Source organism: Mus musculus, chromosome X (assembly GCF_000001635.26).
Source record: "Mus musculus strain C57BL/6J chromosome X, GRCm38.p6 C57BL/6J".
In the NCBI taxonomy this organism is placed as follows: domain Eukaryota; kingdom Metazoa; phylum Chordata; class Mammalia; order Rodentia; family Muridae; genus Mus; species Mus musculus.
The window spans coordinates 144,542,735-144,557,509 of record NC_000086.7 but is presented as its reverse complement, the minus strand read 5'-3'; the positions used below and the strand labels follow the sequence as shown (position 1 = coordinate 144,557,509).

Sequence of the window (14,775 nt, the reverse complement as noted above, 5' to 3'; positions counted from 1 at the left end):
TGAGAAATACTGAAGTTCTTTGTGGGTGACAGTGACATAGGTTACATTAGTAATAGGAATAATAGGCATTATCTTCATTCTTGAAAGGAACAATGGAGGAAAATATCCCTTCTAACAAAGCATTCCTTAGACTCCAGTAAAAGAAAGACCATGTCTGGTTCCCCTTATGATGCAAATCAAAGATTACAATGATCCATTAAGATGGCTTTGAGTAAAATGCCTGCTATTTCTGGAAGTCAGTCCTGAGGAGGCTGCAGTGACAAACTACAAAAATCAGAGCAACCCCCTTTGAGGCTAGTTCCATTCTACCTTTGCAGATGACTCATAATATTGGACTGAACTAGGTGCAGGAGAATGGGGGTTCTGTCTGGATAATCTATTCTATCTAATCAATAAAAAAAATGCATACACGGATAGTTTGGGCTTCAAACTTCATTGCTTTTGGCCTGAATTATCCTGTTTGCCATTCTGTATCAGGTATATAAATGACTGACAGTTGTGCCCTCACTATGTGCTGTATATAACTCAGAAGCTTCTAATGCTATAAATGCCGCTAATGCTTTGAAAACATTTATTATATTAGTAAGTAGTTGATTTTAGGCAAGTGTTTTCCTTATCTTCCTCAAATGATAGTAGAGATAATGGACACATAAGTCCTACCTGAGTTCATCCTGTGAGAGAAGAGCTGACACTAGAACCCTTTCTAGAATGTATTCTTCATTTGCACTATTTGACACATAGCAGTATACACATAGATACTTCCCATCTATGTCATCATGACACGATGTTCTCTTTTGTTTTGAAGCTATACTATTGTGACATCCCAAATTTAAATGTTGCATGTTGGGCCAGGCAAGAAAGGAACGAATTAAACAATTTTGTGGGAAACATAACCTTGTATAAAAGTGCAGTTCTTAAAAAGCAGACCCAGGCTGGCCCTAGCACTCTCAACTCAGATACAACACGACTTCTGCTTTGAACAAGGTAGAAGCCCACACAGACCCAGAAAGATAAACACGATTGTTAGCTGAACTAAGTTCCTTGAGGTTGGCGGAGAAAGATAATTTTCTTTCCAGTCATCAAACAGTGAGGTGTGGCCTTCAACTGGAAGAACTGAAGCCAGACAATTAGAGGGAAGATTCAAAGAAGGTGCTTTCAGGATTTAAGTCACCATGTCTCAGTCTTCAGAAGAATGTGCAGCTGACGAAGGCCAGACCTGTGAAGAGACCCAGAAACTACAGGTTGCAGCAGCCTCCGTCGATGTTGAGGAGCCATGTTCCTCATCTCATCTTATGGCTACTAGTCTGAAGGACCAGACCAGTGAGGAGACCCAAGTCTCCAAGGATGTGGAGGAACCATGTTCCTCTTCTCAACTTCTTATGGCTAGCAACCAGGATGATCCTGAAGATGAGACAGCCAGTACTTCCAGGGGTCTTCAGCATCCCTATGACTCTTCAAGCGAGTCTGCTGAGGGTCTTGATAACCAAGAAGTGCAGGGTAGCCCAGTCATTCCACCAGATCAGTCAGATAGCACAGATTTACCTGTGATGACTGTAGATGGGAAAGTTGATTTCTTGGTGAATTACATGCTGTACAAGTATCAGGTGAAAGAGATGATGAGTATGAATGATATAATGACACTCATTGTCAGAGAAGATGAAGATCGTTTTCATGAAATCCTCATGAGAGCTTCTGAGCGTGTGGAGATGGTCTTTGGGCTGGATGTGAAGGAAGTAGATCCTATCAACCATTGCTATGCTCTCTTTATCAAATTAGGTCTCAAAAAAAATAAAAAATAAATAAATAAAAATTAGGTCTCACCTATGATGGGATGCACAATGATGAGTACAGCTTTCCTAAAACTGATCTCCTGATACTCATCCTGGGTGTAGTCTTTATGAAGGGCAACCGTGCCACTGAAGAGGAGATTTGGGAAGTGTTGAATCCAATGGGAATCTATGCTGGGATGACTCATTTCATGTTTGGTGACCCTAGAGAGCTGATAACTGATGAGTTTGTGAGGGAGCAATACCTGGAATACCAGCCAATAGCCAATAGTGATCCCATACAGTATGAATATGTGTGGGGGCTACAGGATAAAGCTGAAACTAGTAAGATGAGAGTGTTAGAGTTTGTGGCCAAGGTTCATGGGTCAGACCCTACTGCGTTCCTTTCTCAGTATGAAGAGGCACTGATTGAAGAAGAAGAGAGAACCCTTACCATGCTATTAGAACACGCTGGCTCAAGTTCTGCTTCTGGTGAAAGTTCTAGTGACACAAGCAGCAATTTCTCTCATGTCCAGTACAGTCAGAGATCAATTGCTTCTGTATAATTTACAGAGAATTTTTAGACTTGAGGGGGAAGATGTACGACCTAGGTTGATATAGAGAGAAAGGAGTGTCTTAGCTGCGTAGTTCTAATTTGTATAAGCACCATGCCATGTTTTTCATTGTTTGCCCTTTATATTTGAATGTACTTACACTTGAAAGCATTGTTGTTTAGTTTCAAAATCTCAATGCCATTCACAAATTTAATAAGAGTGTTGTCATAACATGAAACTAATTGGGAAATGATCCCATCTATCTGTTTGGTTATCTGGAGTAGTAAAACATGCGTTTTCTAAGCTTCTACCTTTTAAACAGCTTTCTTCTAATTACTTCCTTTGTACCTTTCCATTTCTCAGTAAAATTACATGCTCTATGTGGAGTTGTTCATTTTATAGTTGCCAAGGGTAATAAAATTCAAGAAACTTTGAAAAAAAACTACAATTCTTTCAGTAAGAACAAGAGTGACCTGGTTTTAGTGAACCCAATATGCAAAACAAGAACATTACAAAACAGACATGCAGAAGGTGATTACATTTATAAGGGACTGCTCAGCAAAACTGCCTGCGTGCATTTAAACGTTTAAGATCATTACTTGGCAGAACCCTCTGGGACACAGAAACTAAAGTTCAATGTAAAGATCCACTGCCAAATGAAGACCAAAAGGACGAAATAAGCATCTTTGAAGTAATAATGGAAGTCAGGAAGAAATAGAATCTCTTCAACAGAACCTCCATTTACCTTGACAATATTGGGGATCTAGTAATTAGCCTAGTGCATGGCCTTTCTGTTTCTCAGGAATGCAGCCCCCCAAGTTTTAAGCACAGACTTGGGTATTATCCTGTGCTGCCCCTTGTGTATCATGTCGTCCAGTCTGTTATCAAGTCATTTGAAGGAACTCTAAAATTCTCTTCTGTTTTTCTTCATTTGTAGCATAATTTCCGTTCTGTCCTGATTAATTTCTCCATCGGCATGGCCATTGGAATCACCTAATACACCTTTCTGATCATTTTTTTCTGTAAGAACTTTAAAGGGATTCCCAATGCCTAGCTTCTCAACTAGATTTTTAACCACCCTCAATAACTTAACTTAATCTTAACCTTTAGGATTATATTTAGTGCCAGCTATGTTCAAAGCATTGACCTCTTTTTTGTTTTGTTTAGACAAATTGGATGGCATATACAGACGTGAATGCTCAGTCATTGGGAGCAACATCAGGAGTTCAGGCCATGCTTGGCTATATAGTAAGCTTAAGGTCAGCTTGGACTACCTGAGACCCTGTATTAAAACAACAACAAAAGAAATGGTATCTTAAAAATCCTGTTAAAATCTGGAACCCATTTTGTAATGTCTGACTCAGAAACAGAGATGATTCTCTGTGACTATGAGGAATAACAGGCCATTAGCTGAAGGGCTTCAAATGTTTTACCTTCAACAAATCAAAGTGACATAAATGTTGAAAACTCTTAAATGTATTCCATTCATGTCCAAGTGTCCATTTGTTAAAAAGACATGGACTCTTAGAACATCTGAGAACGAAAGAACTTCAAACGATCATTCACACTGAACGTGAAAACAAAAACAGCAAAACAAGGTCAAGTTCTGTTTCCTGGGATTTCTTGTGTTTTCTTTCCAGCTCGTGTCTCTAGCTGCATATGTAGCAGAAGATGGCCTAGTTGGCCATCATTGGGAAAAGAGGCCCCTTGGTCTTGCAAACTTTATATGCCTCAGTACAGGGAAATGCCAGGGCCAAGAAGTGGGAGTGGGTAGGGGAGCAGGGCAGGGGGAGGGTATAGGGAACTTTTGAGATAGCATTTGAAATGTAAATTTTAAAAAATCTAATAAAAAAAGAAGCTACCATTCATTGGTAAATGAAACCAATTTTAGAAAATGTATGAAATGAGAGCTTTAAAAAAAATGCCCCTTGTGATTTGACTTCAGAGAAGCTATACTGGGAGACTAATTGTGAATGTATACAAAGATCTTTTATATAAATATATGTATATATCAAATGTTAATTTATAACAACGGACATAAATAGGTGTAACCTTAAGTGATTCCAAACTGGAGAATAGTCAAATACATTAAGACTAATTAGCATGAGATGTTAGTATATGACAGTAAAAAACACATTCTCTCAGTCTTACCTGCAGGCCACTCTCCTATATACAAAGGAAAAATGATACTGAGAAGGATAGAGATATAGAAAGTGTTAATGTAGAAGATGATGTATGAAAAGTTTCTTTAAAAATCAAGTAAAAACACTGGGTAGGAAAACCTGGGTTAAGAAAGAACACACTAGTGGTCTGGTAGCTCAGACTTCTCTGGAGGCAGAAGCTGGCGAGTTTCTATGAGTTCAAGGCGAACCTGGTCTTACATAGTGACTGCCAGGCCAGTCAGTACTACTTAGTGAACTGAAAGCCAATCTAAAAACAAAACAAGAACAAACCAACCAAAAGGAAAAAGAAAGCCTAGAAAGAGCATGAATTTTGGAGGATATAATAACATAATATAAAAGAATGACCATATTAACACTGCACATAGGGGAAAGTGACAGGTTATTTTAAATCATCTTATTTGACTTTTTGTGAGAAAGTGTTCATAATTTGCTCATATACATACATTTTTCTAATTTTTATTTTCAAAATCATTCCTGAGACATATAAAAGTTTTTTAAAAAAAATCTAAAGAACTCCCATATATCTTTTGTTCATATTGTCTGATTGTTATAATTTTTTAAGAAGGCCCTGTGCCCCATTTAAAGAGTCTTTGCTAATAAACTCTGGTATAAACATTGTCACATCAGATTTCAAAGTTAAGGGGTAAGTGAAAGAAGACAGACACTGACTCGTCATGACCTACACAATCAAGGATAAAAGCAACTCTCAGACTAATAACAAGATGCAAGACTTCTAGCCAATTACACTGCCTTCTACTTGCTACAATCAGTGTCATTTCATCCTGTCTTTCTCTTAACTGCTTCAAAGAACATCATCCAGACATGGTGATAATGAGTTTTGAGCAACAGATTTAAAATCCCCTGTGCAGCTGAGTAACTTGGTGGATTTTATATATATATATATATATATATATATATATATATATATATAAAATTTGCTCATGTTTTCACTCTAGTGAATGTGAAATGTATTGATTTAATCCAGCTGCTAATGGTCTGACAAAACATCCCAGGACATCAGCAAATAGAAGAAATTTCTTACATGAATAAGAGCACTGCATACACATCCAAAGCCAGAAAAATGCAGTATACAACTCAAAGGATCATATATACTGTGCATTTCTCCAAGAATTGGAAGAGTCTTCTTTACTGTAGACATTTCAGAGGTGAAAGAGGCATTAAGGCCAACAAACAAACAAACAAAAGTTTTATATACCATCAGTATCCAGTATAGTATCCTGAGCTATATGTGACTATTAAAGTGTCTAAAATGTGAATATGTACTCACTGATAAGTGGATATTAGCCCAAAACCTAGGATACCCAAGATATAAGATACAATTTCCTAAACACATGAAACTCAAGAAAAATAAGACTGAAGTGTGGACACTATGCCCCTCCTTAGAAGTGGGAACAAAACACCCTTGGAAGGAGTTACAGAGACAAAGTTTGGAGCTGAGATGAAAGGATGGACCATGTAGAGACTGCCATATCCAGGGATCCACCCCATAATCAGCATCCAAACGCTGACACCATTGCATACACTAGCAAGATTTTATTGAAAGGACCCAGATGTAGCTGTCTCTTGTGAGACTATGCCGGGGCCTAGCAAACACAGAAGTGGATGCTCACAGTCAGCTAATGGATGGATCACAGGGCTCCCAATGGAGGAGCTAGAGAAAGTACCCAAGGAGCTAAAGGGATCTGCAACCCTATAGGTGGATCAACATTATGAACTAACCAGTACCCCGGAGCTCTTGACTCTAGCTGCATATATATCAAAAGATGGCCTAGTCGGCCATCACTGGAAAGAGAGGCCCATTGGACACGCAAACTTTATATGCCCCAGAACAGGGGAACGCCAGGGCCAAAAAGGGGGAGTGGGCGGGTAGGGGAGTGGGGGTGGGTGGGTATGGGGGACTTTTGGTATAGCATTGGAAATGTAAATGAGCTAAATACCTAATAAAAAATGGAAAGAAAAATAAATAAATAAATAAAGTGTCTAAAATGTGATCGGTATAACTGAGTGAGTGAATTATTTCATTTAAATTTAAATATTCATATTCATATGGCTACTATACTTGACAGCAGATATCTAAGCCTTTCTATAGAAAATTTCTCAAAAAAAGAAAAAGAAAAGAAAATTTCTCTCCAGTTCTAATCACTTTCAGTTTTCTATGACAACTACAACCACTACCAGCAGCACTGGGTACTGTCTATAATGATGGTGGTCAATTCCAGATGCATATTATATTCACTTGAGGATCTTTTATTTTAATATTTTTATTATTACGTATTTTCCTCAATTACATTTAGAATGCTATCCCAACAGTCCCCCATACTCTCCCCCCACCACTTCCCTACCCACCCATTCCCATTTTTTGGCCCTGGCATTCCCCTGTACTGGGGCATATAAAGTTTGCCTGTCCAATGGTCCTCTCTTTCCAGTGATGGCCGACTAGGCCATCTTTTGATACATATGCAGCTAGAGGCAAGATCTCCGGGGTACTGGTTAGTTCATAATGTTGTTGCACCTACAGGGTTGCAGATCTCTTTAGCTCCTTGGATACTTTCTCTAGCTCCTCCATTGGGGGCTCTGTGATCCATCCAATAGCTGACTGTGAGCATCCACTTCTGTGTTTGCTAGGCCCCGGCATAGTCTCACAAGAGACAGTTATATCAGGGTCCTTTCAGCCAACGCTTGCTAGTGCATGCAATGGTGTCATCCTTTGGAGACTAATTATGGGATGGATCCCTGGATATGGCAGTCTCTAGATGGTCCATCCTTTTGTCTCAGCTCCAAACTTTGTCTCTGTAACTCCTTCCATGGGTGATTGTTTCCAATTCTAAGAAGGGGCAAAGTGTCCACACTTTGGTCTTCATTCTTCTTTAGTTTCATGTGTTTTGCAAATTGTATCTTATATCTCGGGTATACTAAGTTTCTGGACTAATATCCACTTATCAGTGAGTACATTTCATTTGAGTACATTTGTGATTGTGTTACCTCACTCAGGATGATGCCCTCAAGGTCCATCCATTTGCCTAGGAATTTCATAAATTCATTCTTTTTAATAGCTGAGTAGTACTCCATTGTGTAAATATACCACATTTTTTGTATTCATTCCTCTGTTGAGGGACATCTGGGTTCTTTCCAGCTTCTGGCTATTATGAATAAGGCTGCTATGAACATAGTGGAGCATGTGTCCTTCTTACCGGTTGGGACATCTTCTGGATATATGCCCAGAAGAGGTATTGCTGGATCCTCCGGTAGTACTATGTCCAATTTTCTGAGGAACCGCCAGATTGATTTCCAGAGTGGTTGTACAAGCTTGCAATCCCACCAAAAGTGGAGAAGTGTTCCTCTTTCTCCACATCCACGCCAGCATCTGCTGTCACCTGAATTTTTGATCTTAGCCATTCTGACTGGTGTGAGATAGAATCTCAGGGTTGTTTTGATTTACATTTCTCTCATGATTAAGGATGCTAAGCATCTTTTCAGGTGCTTCTCAGCCATTCGGTATTGCTCAGGTGAGAATTCTTTGTTTAGCTCTGAGCCCCATTTTAATGGGGTAATTTGATTTTCTGGAGTCCACCTTCTTGAGTTGTTTATATATATTGGATATTAGTCCCATATCTGATTTAGGATAGGTAAAGATCCTTTCCCAATCTGTTGGTGGCCTTTTTGTCTTATTGACGGTGTCTTTTGCCTTACAGAAGCTTACAGTTTCATGAGGTCCCATTTGTCATTTCTCAATCTTACAGCGCAAGCCACTGCTGTTCTATTCAGGAATTTTTGCCCTGTTCCCATAACTTCAAGGCTTTTCCCCACTTTCTCCTCTATAAGTTTCAGTGTCTCTGGTTTTATGTGAAGTTCCTTGATCCACTTAGATTTGACCTTAGTACAAGGAGATAGGAATGGATCAATTCTCATTCTTCTACATGTTAACAACCAGTTGTGCCAGCACCATTTGTTGAAAATGCTGTCTTTCTTCCACTAGATGGTTTTAGCTCCCTTGTCAAATATCAAGTGACCATAGGTGTGTGGGTTCATTTCTGGGTCTTCAATTCTATTCCATTGGTCTACTTGTCTGTCACTATACCAGTACCATGCAGTTTTTATCACAATTGCTCTGTAGTAAAGCTTTAGTTCAGGCATGTTGATTCCACCAGAGGTACTTTTATCCTTGAGAAGAGTTTTTGCTATCCTAGGTTTTTTGTTATTCCAGATGAATTTGCAGATTGCTCTTTCTAATTCGTTGAAGAATTGAGTTGGAATTTTGATGGGGATTGCATTCAATCTGTAGATTGCTTTTGGCAAGATAGACATTCTTGCAATGTTGATCCTGCCAATCCATGAGCATGGGAGATCTTTCCATCTTCTGAGATCTTCTTTAATTTCTTTCTTCAGAGACTTGAAGTTCTTATCATACAGATCTTTTACTTCCTTAGTTAGAATAACGCCAAGGTATTTTATATTATTTGTGACTATTGAGAAGGGTGTTGTTTCCCTAATTTCTTTCTCAGCCTGTTTATCCTTTGTGTAGAGAAAGGCCATTGACTTGTTTCAGTTAATTTTATATCCAGCTACTTCACTGAAGCTGTTTATCAGGTTTAGGAGTTCTCTGGTGGAATTTTTAGGGATACTTATATATATTGTCATATCATCTGCAAAGAGTGATATTTTGACTTCATCTTTTCCAATTTGTATCCACTTGATCTCCTTTTGTTGTCGAATTGCTCTGGCTAATACTTCAAGTACTATGTTGAAGAGGTAGGGAGAAAGTGGGCAGCCTTGTCTAGTCCCTGATTTTAGTGGGATTGCTTCAAGCTTCTCACCATTTACTTTGATGTTGGCTACTGGTTTGCTGTAGATTGCTTTTATCATGTTTAAGTATGGGCCTTGAATTCCTGATCTTTCCAAGACTTTGATCATGAATGGGTGTTGGATCTTGTCAAATACTTTCTCAGCATCTAATGAGATGATCATGTGGTTTTTGTCTTTGTGTTTGTTTATATAATGGATTACGTTGATCGATTTCCGTATATTAAACCATCCCTGCATCCCTGGAATAAAACCTACTTGGTCTGGATGGATGATTGCTTTAATGTGTTCTTGGATTCGGTTAGCGAGAATTTTATTGAGGATTTTTGCATCGATATTCATAAGGGAAATTGCTCTGAAGTTCTCTATCATTGTTGGATCTTTCGGTGGTTTAGGTATCAGAGTAATTGTGGCTTCATAGAATGAGTTGGGTAGAGTTCCTTCTACTTCTATTTTGTGGAACTGGAATTAGATCTTCTTTGAAGGTCTGATAGAACTCTGCACTAAACCCATCTGGTCCTGGGCTTTTTTTGGCTGGGAGACTATTAATGACTGCTTCTATTTCTTTAGGGGATATGAGACTCTTTAGATCATTAACTTGATCCTGATTTAACTTTGGTACCTGGTATCTGTCTAGAAATTTGTCCATTTCGTCCAGGTTTTCCAGTTTTGTTGAGTATAGCCCTTTGTAGAAGGATCTGATGGTGTTTTGGATTTCTTCAGGATCTGTTGCTATGTCTCCCTTTTTATTTCTGATTTTGTTAATTAGGATGCTGTCCCTGTGCCCTCTAGTGAGTCTAGCTAAGGGTTTATCTATCTTGTTGATTTTCTCAAAGAACCAACTCCTCGTTTGGTTAATTCTTTGAATAGTTCTTCTTGTTTCCACTTGGTTGATTTCACCCCTGAGTTTGATTATTTCCTGCAGTCTACTCCTCTTGGGTGAATTTGCTTCCTTTTTTTCAAGAGCATTTAGATGTTTTGTCAAGCTGCTAGTGTGTGCTCTCTCTAGTTTCTTTATGGAGGCACTCAGACCTATGAGTTTCCCTCTTAGAAATGCTTTCATTGTGTCCCATAAGTTTGGGTATGTTGTGGCTTCATTTTCTTTAAACTCTAAAAAGTCTTTAATTTCTTTCTTTATTCCTTCCTTGACCTAGGTATCATTGAGAAGAGTGTTGTTTAGTTTTCACATGAACGTTGGCTTTCCATTATTTATGTTGTTATTGAAGATCAGCCTTAGTCCATGGTGGTCTGATAGGATGCATGGGACAATTTCAATATTTTTGTATCTGTTGAGGCCTGTTTTGTGACCAATTATATGGTCAATTTTGGAGAAGGTCCCGTGAGGTGCTGAGAAGAAGGTATATTCTTTTGTTTTAGGATAAAATGTTCTGTAGATATCTGTTAGATCCATTTGTTTTATAACTTCTGTTAGTTTCACTGTGTCCCTGTTTAGTTTCTGTTTCCATTATCTGTCCATTGATGAAAGTGGTGTGTTGAAGTCTCCCACTATTATTGTGTGAGGTGCAATATGTACTTTGAGCTTTACTAAAGTGTCCTTAATGAATGTGGCTGCCCTTGCATTTGGAGCATAGATATTCAGAATTGACAGTTCCTCTTAAAGGATTTTACCTGTGATGAGTATGAAGTGTCCCTCCTTGTCTTTTTTGATAACTTTGGGTTGGAAGTTGATTTTATTCAATATTAGAATGGCTACTCCAGCTTGTTTCTTCAGACCATTTGCTTGGAAAGTTGTTTTCCAGCCTTTTACTCTGAGGTAGTGTCTGTCTTTTTTCCTGAGATGGGTTTCCTGTAAGCAGCAGAATGTTGGGTCCTGTTTGTGTAGCCAGTCTGTTAGTCTATGTCTTTTTATTGGGGAATTGAGTCCATTGATATTAAGAGATATTAAGGAAAAGTAATTGTTGCTTCCTTTTATTTTTGTTGTTAAAGTTGGCATTCTGTTCTTGTGGCTGTCTTCTTTTTGGTTTGTTGAGGGATTACTTTCTTGCTTTTTCTAGGGCGTGATTTCCATCCTTGTATTGGTTTTTTTCTGTTATTATCCTTTGAAAGGCTGGATTCGTGGAAAGATAATGTGTGAATTTGGTTTTGTCATGGAATACTTTGGTTTCTCCATCTATGGTAATTGAGAGTTTGGCCAGGTATAGTAGCCTGGGCTTGCATTTGTGTTCTCTTAGTGTCTGTATGATATCTGTCCAGGCTCTTCTGGCTTTCATAGTCTCTGGTGAAAAGTCTGGTGTAATTCTGATAGGCCTGCCTTCATATGTTACTTGACCTTTCTCCATTACTGCTTTTAATATTCTATCTTTATTTAGTGCAGTTGTTGTTCTGATTATTATGTGTCAGGAGGAATTTCTTTTCTGGTCCAGTCTATTTGGAGTTCTGTAGGCTTCTTGTATGATCATGGGCATCTCTTTCTTTAGGTTTGGGAAGTTTTCTTCTATAATTTTGTTGAAGATATTAACTGGCCCTTTAAGTTGAAAATCTTCATTCTCATCAACTCCTATTATCCGTAGGTTTGGTCTTCTCATTGTGTCCTATATTTCCTGGATGTTTTGAGTTAGGATCCTTTTGCGTTTTGTATTTTCTTTGATTGTTGTGCCGATGTTCTCTATGGAATCTTCTGCACCTGAGATTCTCTCTTCCATCTCTTGTATTCTGTTGCTGATGCTCGCATCTATGGTTCCAGATTTCTTTCCTAGGGCTTCTATCTCCAGTGTTGCCTCCTTTTGGGTTTTCTTTATTGTGTCTACTTCCCTTTTTAGGTCTACTATGTTTTTTTTTTATTTCCATCACCTGTTTGGATGTGTTTTCTTGTTTTTCTTTAAGGACTTCTACCTGTTTGGTTGTGTTTTCCTGTTTTTTTTTTAAGGACTTGTAACTTTCTAGCAGTGTTCTCCTGTATTTCTTTAAGTGAGTTATTAAAGTCCTTCTTGATGTCCTATACTGTCATCATGAGATATGCTTTTAAATCTGGGTCTAGCTTTTCGGTTGTGTTGGGGTGCCCAGGACTAGGTGGGGTGGGAGTGCTGCGTTCTGATGATGGTGAGTGGTCTTGATTTCTGTTAGTAGGATTCTTACGTTTGCCTTCTCCATCTGGTATTCTCTGGAGCTAGTTGTTATAGTTGTCTCTGGTTAGTGCTTGTTCCTCAGGTGATTATGTTAGCCTCTATCAACAGACCTGGGAGACTATCTCTATCCTTAGTTTCAGTGGTCAGAGTATTCTCTGCAGGCAAGCTCTCCTCTTGCAGGGATGGTGCCCAGATATCTGGTGTTCGAACCTGCCTCCTGGCAGAAGTTGTGTTCCACTCACCAGAGGTCTTAAGATTCCATGGAGGGTCCTGTGAGGACCTTGGGGGTGTCCAGAAATTCCGCACACAAGGAACTCTGCTGCTGGAGTGAACCGGAAGGGACTTGTGCCCCTGATCAGGCCGGGTTATCTGCTTCCTTAATTAATGCAGTCTAAGGTCCCATGCGATTGGATTGGACCAGACATTGTGTTCCACTCACCAGAGGTCTTAGGATCCCGTGGGGAATCCTGTGTGGTTCCTTTCGGGTGTCCAGAGACTCCCAGGGCAAGGCACTCCGGTGCTGGAGTGGACCAGAAGGCAAGGATCTTTTTGAAAATGTTACTGTAAGGGAAATGGTGACCCAGGCATGAGTACTTTTTAATGCTCTTTAAGTGACTCTAATGTATAACAAAAGATGAGACCCTTTGAAAAACATACTGCTGTCTCTGTAGTTCTTGCTGCTTCACTCCATATTCTGACTGCATGGCTCCTCCTAACATTCCAAGACTTATCTTTCATTTCCCTTGCTCAAATCCTTCAAGCTGTAATTGCTGAATCTCTACAACCCAAAATACTTATTCTTTATTTTACATATTCTTTGTTCCCCAATTCATCATGACCTGCTTTTCTCATTTCCTTTTCTGGGTATTGTTTAGTAATTCTCTCTCTCTCTCTCTCTCTCTCTCTCTCTCTCTCTCTCTCTCTTTCTCTCTCTGTGGTGTATGTGTGTGTGTGTGTGTGTTTCTATCTCTGTGTGTGTGTCTGTCCTTGTCTCTGTCTCTGTCTCCATCTCCATCTCTCTATTTGTCTCTCTCTTGTTTTTCTTTCTTATTTGTTTATATATTTATTTATTTAGAGTCAGGGACTCTCTTTGTAGCTCTTACTGTCTTAGAACTTGCTATGTAGACCACGCTGGCCTCAAAGCACAGAGATGTGCCTGCCTCTGCCACCCATGTTCTGCCACTATGCCTGGGTTTAGTTATTTTCTTAAGTGATTTCCTTATAAGTTACAGTTAGTAGCTTTGAGTGCTTCTTGGATGTATAGAACATATTGATTCATTTTAGTCATCAAATATTGGTAGGTCAGTCTTTCAGCTACTGTGTTGATTTTTTACTGGAAGGAAAGGGTGTGATTCCAATTCAGCAGAAACCAAGGTAATATGCAAATGTAACTTCTTACTAGGTCTGCCTGGTCATTGAGCTATTGTACTTCCTGAGCTAGGCCTAGGAAATGTGAGAAGTGTGAACGCAGGAAGAAATCCAAGTTGGTCACCAAACTGGGCTGGCTGCACAATCAACTCAAACTGGGCCTACTGGGAATGTGGGTGTGGCACAGGGGGGTGGGAATCCAGGGCACTCATGGCTGAACTACTGCACAAACTGCAAGGCCAGAGCTAAACATAAGAGTCTGGAAATGGTGCTAACAAGCAAGGATCTAAGGAATTTATTAGGCTAGGCCAATGTATATGCTAGGTAGATGGAGCTAGGTCTGGGAATGTAAGAGTGGAAAGTTGATAGTTATAATTTCTTTTAGGATGACTGGTGCTTAGTGGAGTAACAGAATTACTTACTGTGACATTTTTGATGGTATCTCTTCTTTACTTTGCTCAAAGTTTGTATATAATTTTTTATAAATATATCCATCCATTTTGTCTTAGTCAAGGTTTCTATTCCTGAACAAACATCAGGACCAAGACAAAAGTTGGGGAGGAAAGGATTTATTCAACTTATACTCCCACATTGCTGTTCATCACTGAAGGAAGTCAGGACTGGAACTCAAGCAGGTCAGGAAGCAGGAGCTGATGCAAAGGCCATGGAGGGATGTTACTTACTGGCTTGCTTCCCCTGCCTTGCTCAGCTTGCTTTCTTTCTTTCTTTCTTTCTTTCTTTCTTTCTTTCTTTCTTTCTTTCTTTTTTTTTTTTTTTTTTTGCAATTGACTTAACTTTACTCATATATGCCATTTCTAGCCTTTTGATCTCTTACATAATTGTTATTTTTTTAGGTATTTTCTTCATTTACGTTTCCAATGCTATCCCAAAAGCCCCCCATACCCTCCCCCACCCACTCCCCTACCTACCCACTCCCACTTCTTGGCCCTGGCATTCCCCTATACCGAGGCATATAAAGTTTGCATGACCAATGTGC

General features: G+C 39.2%; 1 protein-coding gene and 1 pseudogene across 2 annotated transcripts in view; both read left to right on the top strand.

The window, feature by feature from the left end:
* Positions 1–14,775, top strand: part of Trpc5 (transient receptor potential cation channel, subfamily C, member 5) — a 310,854-nt gene that overhangs the window by 130,671 nt on the left and 165,408 nt on the right. The window lies entirely within an intron of this gene.
* On the top strand, positions 1,271–4,752 carry Mageb16-ps1 (melanoma antigen family B, 16, pseudogene 1; annotated as a pseudogene). The gene has a single exon (NR_033647.1). The product of NR_033647.1 is annotated as a melanoma antigen family B, 16, pseudogene 1 (transcript).